Raw genomic sequence first — 13462 nt, 5'->3', positions numbered from 1 at the left:
GTGTCTGCTGAGAGCTGTGCACGGGCGAGACACAGCAGGAGCTAATGCTGGCGTGAGGGTGGCGTCAGAAGAAACATCCCAGCTTGTGTGTAGGTAAATGCAGCCCAGCAGGAACCACCAGTGAAGCGAGTTGCCCCGGGGCTTATAGCTTTGGTGTGGTCCCAAGCAGCAACACGCGGCGTCACTGTGGGGTGACCATTGCTGGGCGTCCCTCCAGGCTGCAGGACGGGTCCCAGCCTTTTCATGGAGCAAACCTGCCCCGAAAGTGGCAGCTGTGGTCTGCTGGAGGGTGGACGGTAGCGGACACAGGATCAGTCACTCGTGACAGGTTTTCTGAGTGCAATGCACTGCTTTGTTTTACGTGGTTTTGGTCTGCTCAAGTCCCTGTCTTTTCAGGCCACGGGAGGGTTTTGATGGTGGGTAGAAGTGTTTCAAGGCAGCTGCAGTTTTATTTCCTGGCTCTGGACTTGAATTTGCTGTGGAGTTAGATGCAAATGATCACATGAGATAATAAAAGCCCAAACAAATGTAGAGGACAGCACAAAGGCAGCAGCAGAAAGAAGGGCAAAGATCTGTATCAGTGACCCCAATTAGAAATACAGTTTGACATCTGAGCGGTTGGCATCAAAATCTGAAGTCTTTCATGTTTCTGCCTGATGCTCAAACCTGTGGCATCTCCAATTAGGAAACAAAGAAACATGATTCAGAGGTAAAAATACGATTTTCTCTTCCCAAATGTCTGAAAGGGCCTTATTCACAGATCAAACCCCACCGAGTAGGTGTCTGCTAAGAGGGCACACTGATTATATTTTGACTTTTCTTTTTTTTTTTGCCATTAAAAAATTAAAGGTCTGATGCCATAGCACCGAAGGCAGCGGCGCAGTTTGGTAATGAGTGGAGATGTTTGAGGCTGCCCCGGGTCTGCTGCCGGTCCCGGCGTCCCACAAATGGATCGGCGGTGGGGGGAGGCTGCTCGCAGGGCATGGGGCTGGAGCACTGTGCCCTGCACGGGCCCTAATTACTGCTGCTGAAAGGCAGGGGTGAGTGCAGGCAGTGGAGTTAAATTAGGGCATGGGAGCTATGCTGGGGACTAATGATTTAGTTCAGAAAGCCGAACGCAAGCGTAAAGGCCGTAAATGGGAAGGGGATGTGTGTGGAAGCCGAGCAAGGAGGCAGCGTAGGGCTGTTTCCCTGCTCTGCCTCTTCCCTTTCGCCCTGCCAGCATCCCCGGCTCAGAGCCTGGTTAGCAAGATGGGGCAGGGGAAGGCTGGCTGTGCCGCTACGGCATGGGCTGAGCCCAAGCTCCAGGCTCAGGTTTTCCCCCTTCTTGATCCATTAACTGGAGCTCTGTGTGCCTCCAACCCCGTTCACTGGAGGGCAGCTCCTGCCCTGCCCCATCTGCTCAGTTGGGTAGCTCTGCGACTGCCTGCCACCTCCAGCATCCACAGGTTGGGTTTTGAGGCTGCTGGGTTCTGGTAACAGATATATTTTTGGGAGTGAATAGCAGTAATTCCCGCTGTAATTTCGGGGAGTTTCAGGGCCACAGCATCCACTTTTCATTTCCCGTGGCTGGGGTGGGAAGCTCCTGCCTTCAGTGCATGGGTTTGCTTGTGACCCAGGAGCACTGACCTTTCCCACTTCAGAAAAATGACAGATATTGCTTTATTACTGTTTTCCCTCAGCTGTAATTCTCACAGCTTCCCTAATCTTGATCCCACAGTTGCAGGGTATTTTTATACCCAGTTTTTGTGTATAACGTGATTATCTGCTGAATGGGATATGCTCCATTACAATTAGACAAGTGAAGATGCAGATCTTAACACTTGAGCCACGTTTCTCATTTATTACTTTTCAAAGACTTTGGTGGGTTGTTTTTTTTTTGTTTATGTGTTTACAAATCCAATAACAATCCTCATTAAGAGTTGCAAAACATGAAGCCATTTTGATCCCAGGCAGATGGCAGCTAAATGAAGTTTAATTAAAGAATGAGAGCTTTGATTCAAATCATTTTTAAAAAACATAGTGCACCGAGATGCTAGAGAACAGCATAAACAGCATCTGTGCTTTTATTCAGAAGCCCGAATGCATTTGCGAGGAAACACTTTGCAAACCCTTTTGGAGCAATCAGGGGTTGTGGGCTGCAGCTCGATGGGCCGGCACAGCCGGCTGGGTGCCTGCAGAAACCTCCCTCCCCTGATGCCACAGCAAGGCCAGGAAACTAATAATGCAGCCAAGCGCAAGGTCTCGCTTCCTTCTTTGGGTTTTTTTTTATTTTATTTTTACTTTTGAAGAGTTCAGCTGATGGCAAAATAAGACTTGATTTGAGATACAATCAAGTTTCAGGCTATTTTCCAGCAGTCGTTACACCCACACACGCACCCCGCCCCGCAGTAACTAGCCCCTTCCAGCAGCGTGCGAAGCAGTATGGCTAGCATGTACCTTACGTGTAGTCCTTTGTAGCCTATACAGCTTAAAGCGTGTTGCTTATCAAAGGCTAAAGCTAATGAAATGGAGGCTGAGGTGGCGTGGGAGGCTCTGTCCCGGTGGTGCCAAGGCTTGACTGCCCCAGGAACCCCCCAGGCAGCTCTGGCCGGGACTCAGAATCATAGAATCATTTAGGTTGGAAAAGACCTTCAAGATCACGGAGTCCAACCGTCAACCATTCCCACTAAACCATGTCCTGAAGTACCCCGTCTACTCGCTTTTTGAACACCTCCAGGGATGGTGACTCAACCACTTCCCTGGGCAGCCTATTCCAATGTCTGACAACCCTCTCAGTAAAGAAATTTTTCCTAATATCCAACCTAAATCTCCCTTGCTGCAACCTGAGGCCATTTCCTTTCATCCTATCACTTGTTACTTGATAGACGAGACCAGCACCCACCTCGGTACAACCTCCTTTGAGGTAGATGTAGAGAGTGATAAGGTCTCCCCTCAGCCTCCTTTTCTCCAGGCTAAACAGCCCCAGTTCCCTCAGCCGCTCCTCATAAGACTTGTGCTCCAGGCCCCTCACCAGCTTGGTTGCCCTTCTCTGGACACACTCCAGCACCTCAGTGTCTTTCCTGTAGTGAGGGGCCCAAAACTGAACACAGGACTCGAGGTGCGGCCTCACCAGTGCCGAGTACAGGGGAACAGTCACCTCCCTGCTCCTGCTGGCCACACTATTTCTGATCCAGGCCAGGATGCCGTTGGCCTTCTTGCCCACCCGGGCACACTGCTGGCTCATATTCAGCCGCTGTCAACCAGCACCCCCAGGTCCTTTTCTGCTGGCTAGCTTTTGAGCCACTCTTCCCCAAGCCTGTAGCATTGCTTGGGGTTGTTGTGACCCAAGTGCAGGACCCGGCACTTGGCCTTGTTGAACCTCATACAATTGGCCTCGGCCCATTGATCCAGCCTGTCCAGATCCCTCTGTAGACCCTCCCTACCCTCCAGCAGATCAACCCTGCCTCCCAACTTGGTGTCATCTGCAACTTGCTGAGGGTGCACTCGATCCCCTCATCCAAATCATTGATAAAGATATTAAACAGAACAGGGCCCAACACCAAGCCCTGAGGAACACCACTTGTGACCCGCCGCCAACTGGGTTTCACCCCATTCACCACAACCCTCTGGGCTCGGCCATCCAGCCAGTTTTCCACCCAGCGAAGAGTACACTTGTACACTCAGCACTTTCCCCATGTGCCCACCCAGCTATAGCAGGGTTTAAGGCCCACTGTGTGCCCCTGTGCAGGAGGGTGCAAGGGGGAGGACAGCCCAGCAGATGCTTTTCCATACCAAAATTTTCTGTGGTCCCAGTGAGAAGCAGGCACAGGTTTCTGTGCAGGCTCTTTCTCCGGCAGAGTGGACACCCTGAGTCTTTCCAGGAGTGGCAGCTACTCGACAGAGCAGTGGCTTTTATTTAGTTCATGTGTCTGCAAGTTGTGTGACCTTCGGCCACAGCTTTCCTTCCCCCAGCACTGCCGGAAAACCACGCCGTGCTCAAACCACACACGGTGTTTGGTGCTTTCCATCCCCCACATAACTTATATATAACATATAACTTGTGCTTTGCCACCTCTTGGATTGTTTTCTCTGGTTAATGGCTCAAACACTGTTCAGGTTAAATGGGTAGTCCTATTGATTAGGATTACCTAATCCAGAGAAAGACCCCCCACTGATGTGCTGGTGCTGCTGGACGGGAGAGCTGGTGGGCAGCAGTGACGCTGGAGGCTCCGGGGTCAATCGGGGGGATGGAGCTGTGGTGCTGTAATTCACGAAAACACTGCCAGCAGAGTATCTAAGTCTTTTGTTAAATGAATGTATTAAACAGCTGTCTCAGACTCAGATTAACAGGTCCATGGGGTATAAAGGCAGATTGATGTAGCTGAACTGAACTGGCGTGCTCTCATGCAGAGATTAACATCTTTTCATGAGTGGGGTTTTTTGAGGGGTGATGTTTAAGTGGAATGAATCTCTGTGAGCCATGATTAAAGTTATTTATTAATTTTTTTCCCCAATAAGATTATGAAATGGGCACTTCTGGAAGGGACAGGCCGAATCCCCAGGAAGACCATTTGTCTTACTAAAATGGCTTCACAATCTTCATGGCAGGGGCTGGGATTTCATCACTGCCTGCGGGATTCGGAGACGCAGGGCTGTGTGCACATCGGCAGGCTCGGGGAGGAGGGAGCTCTGCTTTGCCCTGTTCTGCTAATGGCAAATGGTGGCAGAGAAGACTGCTGGAGGTCTCCCCTGGTAGCAGCTGTGTGGTCACAGGAGGGTAACGAGGCCGCTCATTAACCTGCACATTAATAACTCTCTGAGAAGGGCCTGGGCAGCAGCTTTTTAAGGGAAAAGGGAGGAGAAGAAGGGTGCTGGGAATGGTTCATCAAGAATCAGGGAGGCATCTGTGCAACTTTGTGCCAAAGGATGCCATGGAAAGTTTGTGTGGGCTCAAGGGGAGGCTGGAGAAGTAACTTGGAAGCAAAATCTGTTGAGGGCTACCAAGCTGGCAAACCACATCGGGTGTGGGAACCTCCCAAAAAATACCTGGGATCTGGGTGAGTACTTGGGGAAAGCGTTGCCTGTGCTTGTCCTGTTCCTTTCTTGGGCCACCTCTGCACAACCACAGCAGTGTCCACCTGCGCCGTGACCCAGCCCCGCAGCCTGAGCTGTGTAACAGGCCCTGTCTGTGTAACCCAGGGCTCGCTCTGGGGAAGTGCTTGGGGTAGGCAGGCATGTTTCATGGAGACTTCCTGCTCTTCTTCTTGGTCCTCTGGACACACAGCTCTAAAGGTTTGTGCAGACCTGCCCTGCAGTTCTCTTCCTGGGGTTTGGAAGAGCTGGGAGGGTCACAGGTGACCTGTGCCAGCTGGTGAAAGCAATGAGGACTCCTTTGGTTGTGCCCCAGCTCTGCTTTGGCGTTGGTCCTGCTGAACCCAAGCTGAGATGTCTGAGCTGGTTTGGACCCACTGGGCTTGTCCTCTTGGGTCTTATGTTGTGTGAACACCAAAGAATTGCTTCTGGCACCTGCATGGGGATGTGCCCAGGTGCAATCCAGCATCACCCACCAGCGAGGTGCTGCTGCGCCCAGGGCATGGACCATCCTGGGAAAGCCCCGAGAAGCAGCTGCCGTTGAGTGGCCTGTGACGATGATCTCTCCTCCCATCCCACTTCAGAGCTTTCTCTGAATCACTTTCCCCATTTCTCTGACTAAATCAACACAACTGATTTCCAAACAGATGAGGTGAACTAAAGAAAACAACCACCACTGCCGCATGTAGCACCATCACTGCTTTGCTATGTGGTGGCGCAGGATTTCTTCTCTGTTATAAAGATACCACATTGGCTTGCCAGCTTGGAAACCTCCAGCTTTAGGATAGACCCTGGCAGTGCTGGTGTCAGTCTACGGAGAGCTGACTGCAGGCTCAGGGTCTTATAAAGGATTATAAAATCCTCAGGAAAGAGGTGCATCTGACTTGTCTACGGCAGCAAGCTTCCTCGCAGTTGCTCTACTGGTATGAATGGCTCATTTTAAGCTGCTGGTTATGTTGCTGATGTCTGCATGAGTAAATCTGTCTTCTGTTGCAACCAGGACAAAAAAAGACCCTCTTCTTCACACCCAAATGTCGATAGACCTGAGCGCAGAATAATTGGAGATAAGGACGCAATAGGCTGAATGCGTTTAGAAGCACTAATAGATCTGCAGGCATATAAGTGATAGTGACAGCTGACTGTGTTCAGCCAAAAATAAATAAGATGGCCCTGTGTTTGCCTCGGGAAGCCTCTGCAGAGGATGGCATTGATGTGCGAGAAAGCTCCTCCATGGAGTGCTGACGTGCTGCTCATACCGGCGCTGCCAGGCACCTCTCCGGGAAGGACAGTGATGGATGCGGACAAACACACTCTCCCTCGGTGAGGAATGCTGAATAGTTAGTTTGCACAAAAAATACCCAGCTTTGCAGCTGAGGAAAACTGCATCTGGCTTTGACTTCTCGCCACCGAGATGATCAGGGCAGAGTGCTCCCATGTCCCGGGCTCCCTGCTAGGAACACCGGGCTGCTCCTTGCTGCTCAGTTTTGAACTCCTTCACCATCACTTTCAGGTGGCTTTTGGCCCCTTGGGAGAAGTTGTTGCTGTGCCCGGGTGAGGTGAGTAGATCCAGGTGCCTGTCAGGTTTGGAACAGACCTGCTGAAGAGCTCCTAACCCTAGAAGGTGATCCCCATCACAGCCAGCCTGCTGCCACCTCCTCCCTGCCATGGTCCCAGGCAGGAGTACATAAGGGGAAGGGATGGACAGTGTCAAGGAAGATCAGACTGGAACCATAACCTGAACACAGGCAATCCCCTAAAATGTTTATTGGGTTTGTTGAAATTTTTTTACTTTTGTATAAACACATTTTTTACAGTTTAGCTGCCAATGAAATTGTTCTATAATGTAAAGCAAAAACGCTCCTGAACTCCTTTCTTTTAGAAACATGGGTCAAGTAGAAATGTCTGTCGTCTTTTATTGCAAACAAGTACAAGAATCCCTTTTCAGCCTTCGGTAGTGTGGGTATTCATATCAAAAACATAGGCGCCCAAACTGCTGGTCTGTTTGTCAACGGCTTTATCTAGGCTCCATAATTACACTGGCAAGGATTTCTTAGTGAGGAGCATGAAGGGGTAAGAAAAACACAACCCAAACCAAAAAAAAAAAAACGAAACCCCTCTCTTGGATGATAAAGCATCACTGGCAAACTCCCAATCTAATTGCTTCCCAATAGCAAAAAAATAATTTAAGTTTATTTGAGGGATTGGCTGAACATACGCGGCACGAGCACTGCTGGCTTCTGCATCACTTGAAGATCTTTGTTATACAGCTGAATTAATTTGCAGTGCGCCTGCAGTAGATGTGAACGATTGCGTTTCGTGTTTGTTCACTTTGTCCTTTCTGCTGCCCGGGACTCTTTGCAGTGCCGGCCCAAGCCTGGCGCTGGGCTGGAGCCGGCCCAGGAGCGCGTGGCGGGATGCTGGCACATCTCCCACTCTGCCATCTTGTGCACAACCGTCTCGGCTTTCATTTTAGAAACACTCGGTCCCTGGCTGGTATGGCTGGGAGGAAAATTTGGGAAGCACAAGCTGATGCAGCAATGTCTGTACGAGCCTGCAAGTGCAGCGACCATTTTGAGATGTGAATAATTACTCAGCAGCCGCAGATACTTTTAATGTCCCCATTAACTACTGTGCTCATCGAAGCATCTTACTGCACAGATTTGCCGGGTATTTTCAAAGTGGCAACCTCTTCTGTGCTATAAGTAGATGCGTATAGGGGTCCCCATGAGCTATTGCTAGCATCTGCAATTTCAGATAGCGTGTCAAGTTGAGTTTTTTTTTTTTATTCCTGATCTTTGGAAAAATGCATATTTACTGTCACTGTAACCCTCTGTCACAAAAGGTGAATTATTTTTAAATGCTTCCTTCTTCTTTTGAAGAGTTACAGTACAGAATTCTGCCTGCTCTATAGACGTTATATTGTCATTAAAAATGATGGTAATAGAAGGAACTTGATTTAAGATCATCACTCTGGGAGGACGTGGAGGGGAGAGCCAAGACATTCTAGTACCTTCTCCCTTGCTAAACTTCCCAGGACATCCTTAACTGAGGGCAGAGGAGTAAATGATGGGAGAAAATGGTGCCTGTGCTTTTACTAGCCAAATATTTGTACTGCCCATGTGTTCACCAGCCTTATCACGTGCACCATGTTCAAAGGAAAAATACAGGATGTCCTTATTTACTATCTAACGGAGAAAAAGCTTAGCGAAAGAAAACTGCAGAGGAATCTAGGCAACTGGAGCAAAGAAAAATTGGTAAAGGAGCATGAAATAAGCTTATCTGGAGCCGTGTGCCGGAAAAATGTGGATCACTATAGTCTTGTTCTGGTCTGTCATCACTACTGTTCTCTGATACAAAGAGCACGTTGCTGCTCCTGGGCTGTAGTGGAGCTATAGTGGTTTGGGAGTTGCAATTAAAAAAATAAATTGGGAGAAGGAAAGGGATTCTATTTACATATAAAAGAAACTGTCACAGTGAGGAACTACAAACCCCGTGCTCTGAGGGTCTGACAGATTTGCACATAGCTTCCAGACACTGCAGTCTGACTTCTGCACAAAATACAATATAATTCTGCGCTGTTTTTTTCTGAAAGGTTAGGGCTTCCTCTTTTCTTTCCCTCTGCACTTGCCCTCTGTTCAAAGGTTATACATGTGAATCCTGGAGCTAAGGCACTTTGGGAAAGAGATGGCAAGACACCAAGTAAAGGCTGGTAAACTGAGGCACATATCCCATGCTGGACAAAGATAAGGCAGTACCGGGCAGAAGAACTGAGATTGGATCTGAACCCTCCGCACGTGAAGTTTTTGCAGGGGTTTCAAAGTTTTCCCGCCTGGAAAAGCAGGTCTGTGGTGATCAGTGTAAGACTGGTTGGTTTCTCCTTGCCCTCGCCCCTTCACAAATTTTTGAGGACTCCAATAGTTTCAACAGGCATACATCAAGGTTTTCAGACTCTCAGATGTTAGATGGAAGTTGTCAAGGATATTTAGATTTACCCATAGAAACTTCAAGGGCGAGTTGACTGAAATCCCCTATGCTACACTTAGCTTGAGGTTAAATTTGTAACTTCTTGCATGTAGTGAAACAAAGCCTTCTGATAAAGACAGCCTCGCTCTTGTGAGTGCTAAAGAGAATAATACAAGTTTCTGGGGATGAAACAGAATAATTCCCCAAACTAATGAGTAGGTAAAAAAGATAAACTGTATGTATTGGTCTCAATTTCTTTTCAGAAGGCAGCTATGAGCTTGAAATAGAATTTCTCTTTTTAAAAAAAATGGTGATAAAAATAACTGAATTCAACTCTTCTCTTCCAACGTTTTTGGTTTCACAGTCTGGCTCCCTTGTTTAAGAAAAATGTTTTGCTTGCCTTGTAGTCGTGTGAAAATCTTTTTCAATCTGTAGCTGAAGCCCAGCTGGTTAACTAGTAGAGGGAAAAGCAAAGCGATACAAAATACTTTAAACCAAGGAATTTAGATCAAAGTATTTTCTGCTGGAAGACCTGACCTTGAATTTTAAACTTAGAAAGAGTATCAAGATTAACTGGTCAGATGTTAACTATAACAGCCAGTTCAGGAATCTGCTGGTAAAAATCCACGGAGACTGTGTGTTAAGCTGGATGCCTTTTCTAGAAGGAAGCTGCTTGAATTTCCAGGCTCTGCACTGATGGAGAAATTCCCGTGGTCTATGGTAATATGTTACAGTTGTTAATTACTCTAGCTACGAAAAACATACAAGTTATTTCTAGTCTGAGCATTGATTTACAACACCCAGTGAATGTCTCCGATGGATTTAGAAGCCTTAAGGAACTAATTTTTCAGTTAGTCATCTCGTAACCGCAATGGGTAAACATTATTCCACATAAAGCATGACTTAAGTTAACTCTCTGACTTCCATTAACTCCTAAACTTTATTCAGCTCCATAGCTCATGTGGCTGGATCAGGTGGTAGAGAGGGATACAGAAGAGCAGGAAGAATCTTCTCCCAGAGAAATACTGAACTTCCACTTTTCCGAGGACCCACATGGTAGCAAATGAGCCACAGCAACAATGGTCTTACCAGCGGGAAGCAGCTGCCACATACAACTCTCAAAATAAATCGTGACGTGATGCTGTGTAGCCAAAAGGGCATCTTCTCTGCGACCAGGAGCCGTCCATACCTGCAGGACAAGTGTCCGGATGCAGCCCCTGAATGATGTCCTGGCAATGAGCTTCCATTTCTTAGGCAGGTAAAACTCCTCCTGTCTTCTGGGAGGATTTGCTTGAGTAACTTTTGAACAGGGCGTACATGGAACATCTAAATGTGTATGAAATGGCCAGTATGGGCTCTGTGTGCAGTAAGGTACAGCTGGAAGGTGACAGCATGCTGCTACCGTGGAGCGATGCCTACCACTAAAAATGCTATCTAAACCGCAGAGAGCTGACATACTGATTTAGAAAACAGTTGTGGCTGCTTAGAAAGATTTGGTGTCCCTCGTGCTAAAGTCCTTCACCAAAGGTTATGCCTTTCCCTCCACAGGATCCGCAAAAAGGAACCACCCAAGTGCCACAGGGTGAAATCTTCTGGTTTAGGTTAAGCTGCTGATGAAAGTGGGTGGTGGCTTTTTTTTGTCTGTTGGGTGTTTTGGGGAATTTTGCAGGGGGAGGGGTTGCTGGGTTTTTGGGGGGTTTTGGGGTTTTTTTTTTGCTAGGCCACTGCAGGATGTTTGCTTCTGTCTCCTTTCCCACAATGTAAATGATGAGAACAGTTACGTCCAGCTCAACATTGGCAAGGAACCACTGAGAGCCACAACATCTTGAATCACTCGGACCGTTTGCTCCGGGGACGCTGGTCAGTGTTTGCAGACAGATGTTTTTTGCACAAAGTCCATACCCTCAACAGCGATGGTGGGGGGACGTCCAAAGCGTCTCCTGCAGGGTCCTTTCCCAGCAGGCAGCTTCTGAGCTTTATTCCCCTGTTTGATTTATAGCTATTTATTGCATCTAGGAGGAAGCCGGATGCTTTCAACTAAGCACACTTCCGTTTCCTTTACAAATTAGATTTACTTGCGCTCGTAGTGTTCGGTGGTTACTCTTGACCAACCTTAAACACGCTGTTAACATTTCAAAAATACCATTAAGAGTTTTATAGGCATCGTAACAGCCCTATACACACTACAAACAAAATCTCGGTATTTACAAAAATGAAAGTTTGATTTAAAAACTAGCTGGTTTTAACAGCAGTTCTTTTGATTTGGAACCAGTTTTGAAATGCAATGTTTGCCTTTGAATGGAAAACTTCCTATCCACATCTACCACACGGAACCTAGATTCAAAGGAAAAGAATAGCGATGCCGGCCGAAAGGTTTGCCTGGTTATGCCCAGGCGAACAGGTCTCATAGACAGCATCAATTTCGCTGAGCACCTTTGTAAAAGTAATAACCTCACCGGCAGCAACAGGGGAAATAATTGTTTTGCTATGAAGTTCTTTATTAAACCAAAAGCGGGCTTTCTGCTTGCGGGAGGCTGTTGCCCCCAGTGTTGGTTCTGCAGCACCCGGGAGCGGCTCCGGGGTGTTAAACCCGGCCGGTTTTTGCGGGAAGGGAGGGAACGCCGCGGGGCTGCCGAGCCGAGGCCTCTGCCAGGGCCGGCCGGGCAGCACCGCGCACCGGAGCCGCCGGCTCCGACATGCGGGAGGCGTTTTCGGGGCTCGCCGCCGCTCACCCGAGCAGCGCCACGGGCCCTCAGTCACGAAAGGGGCGAGCTGACACGGGGAGGCCCCGCGGGGCAGCCGGCGGCTCCCCTCGCTCCCCCGGGCCAGGCCGCGGGGAAGGAGGACGGGGGACGGCCCGCCGGCGGCGGAGCCCTCCCGGGGGGGGGGCGGCGGCCTGAGGGCGCGGGGCGGAGGGAGGCGGCCTCCCCCCCGCCCCGCGCTCGGCCATCTTCCGCCCGAACCCCCTCGCCCGCACCCGCCCGAGCGGCCAGCGCCGCGCCGGCCCCGCTCCCCCTCTGGGCGCAGGGCTCCGTCCGCCCGTCCTCCCCGCGCGGGGCACGGCGGGAGCCGTAGTCCGCCGCCCTCCCCTCGGCCCGGCCCGGCCGCCGTCGGCGGACTACAGCTCCCGGCGGCCCCCGCGACGGGCGCGCCTGCGCGGCCGGGGCTCCGGGAACAAAAAGACCTCCCCCCCCCCCCTTCTCCCCTCCCCTGCCCTCCCCTCCCCCGGAGCGGCGCTGGGCTCAGCCCGAGACCGTGAGGGGAAAAGCGGGGCCGCGCGGCGGCCGGGCCCATCGCCGCGCCCGCTGGGCCCGCCAGCCGCCGAGAGGCCGCGGGGGGGGGTAAACCGGCCCCTGCCAGCGGGGGTCCGCCGCCGCTCCCCTCACCCCCCGCCCCCGGGCCTCCTCCCGCAGCCCGGCGGCGCCTCCTCGCCTCCAGATAGCGGGACCGGGCTGCCCGCGCCCGGCGGCGGGTGAGTGGGAGGGCGGGATCGGGCCTCCCCGGTACGAGGCGGGGCGGGGGACGGGACTGTTACCCCGCGGGTCCCTGAGGGCAGACGTGTCCCCCCCCCCCGCCCCGGCCCGGAGCGCGGGGGAGGGGGGGCGGGCGCCGCATCCCCCGGGGTGGGGGGGGGTGGGGGCTCGTGCCGCCGCTCGGCGGGTTGCGGGAGGGGCCGGGGGGGGGGGGCCCGGCGAGGCGGCTGTCCGCGCGCTGTCCGCGCGGTCCTGGCGGGGGGAGGGACTGCCTGCCCCCTCCTCAGCGACCCGCGCGCGGTGGGGGGGGGGGGGGAGGCGGGGCTCCGCGCCCTTCACCGCCCCCTCCCCCGGGACCCCGGCCGCTGGGAGGAGGGGGCGCTGCCGCCGTGCCGCCGCCTCCCATTGGCTGGCGGGGCGGCGCGCACGTGCCGGAGGCCTGCGCGGGGCGGCGGCGATTGGGCGCGGGCGGGAAGGGGCGGGGCGGGGTAGGCGAAGGAGCTGCGGGGGGGACCCGCCGCCCCCGCCCAAGGGCCGTGGCGGGACCCTGCCCGGGGGGCGGCGGCTCCTTCCGCCATGGCGGGGACGAGGGGGAGGGTGCGCGTTCGGGGTGGTGGGCGCGGGGTGAGGGCCGAGCCCCTGCCCTGGGACAGCGTACACCGGCGTAGGCCAGTGCCCGGGCGCCGGGGAGGAAGTGCACAGGCAGCTCAGGTGAGGAGTGCGTGGAGTTACGTCTAGTAAGCAGAATGACTTTTTTTTTTTTTTTCTTAAAATCTGGAGGCGTTTAGTCCCCCCCGCCTTTTTTTTTTCACCTCTTCCATTTACCAGGCGACTTAACTGTGAATTCAGTCTAGCGCTTCAGTGTCTCCCTGCGCTCTAGTCAGCTGTCAAGGGGAGCAGATTGCCTGGGGGAGAGCGTTAGGGCAGGAGAGCTCGGCAGAGAGACCCGCTTC

The 13462-nt window shown here is 52.0% G+C and overlaps 1 protein-coding gene across 8 annotated transcripts in view; it reads left to right on the top strand.

The window, feature by feature from the left end:
- Window positions 1-12375: 12375 nt before the first annotated feature.
- Window positions 12376-13462, top strand: part of GTF2I (general transcription factor IIi) — a 79653-nt gene continuing 78566 nt past the window's right edge. For 7 of the 8 annotated variants that reach the window (XM_075032449.1, XM_075032447.1, XM_075032448.1 and 4 more), the window contains exon 1: window positions 12376-12508. The gene's annotated coding sequence lies outside the window, so the exon portion shown is untranslated. Of the gene's footprint in view, window positions 12509-13201; window positions 13221-13462 lie in introns of those variants that run through there. The other variant, XM_075032446.1, reaches the window with a different exon arrangement.

This window comes from Buteo buteo, chromosome 7, assembly GCF_964188355.1.
Source record: "Buteo buteo chromosome 7, bButBut1.hap1.1, whole genome shotgun sequence".
NCBI classification, from domain to species: domain Eukaryota; kingdom Metazoa; phylum Chordata; class Aves; order Accipitriformes; family Accipitridae; genus Buteo; species Buteo buteo.
This window is presented reverse-complemented; position numbering and strand designations above follow the sequence as displayed.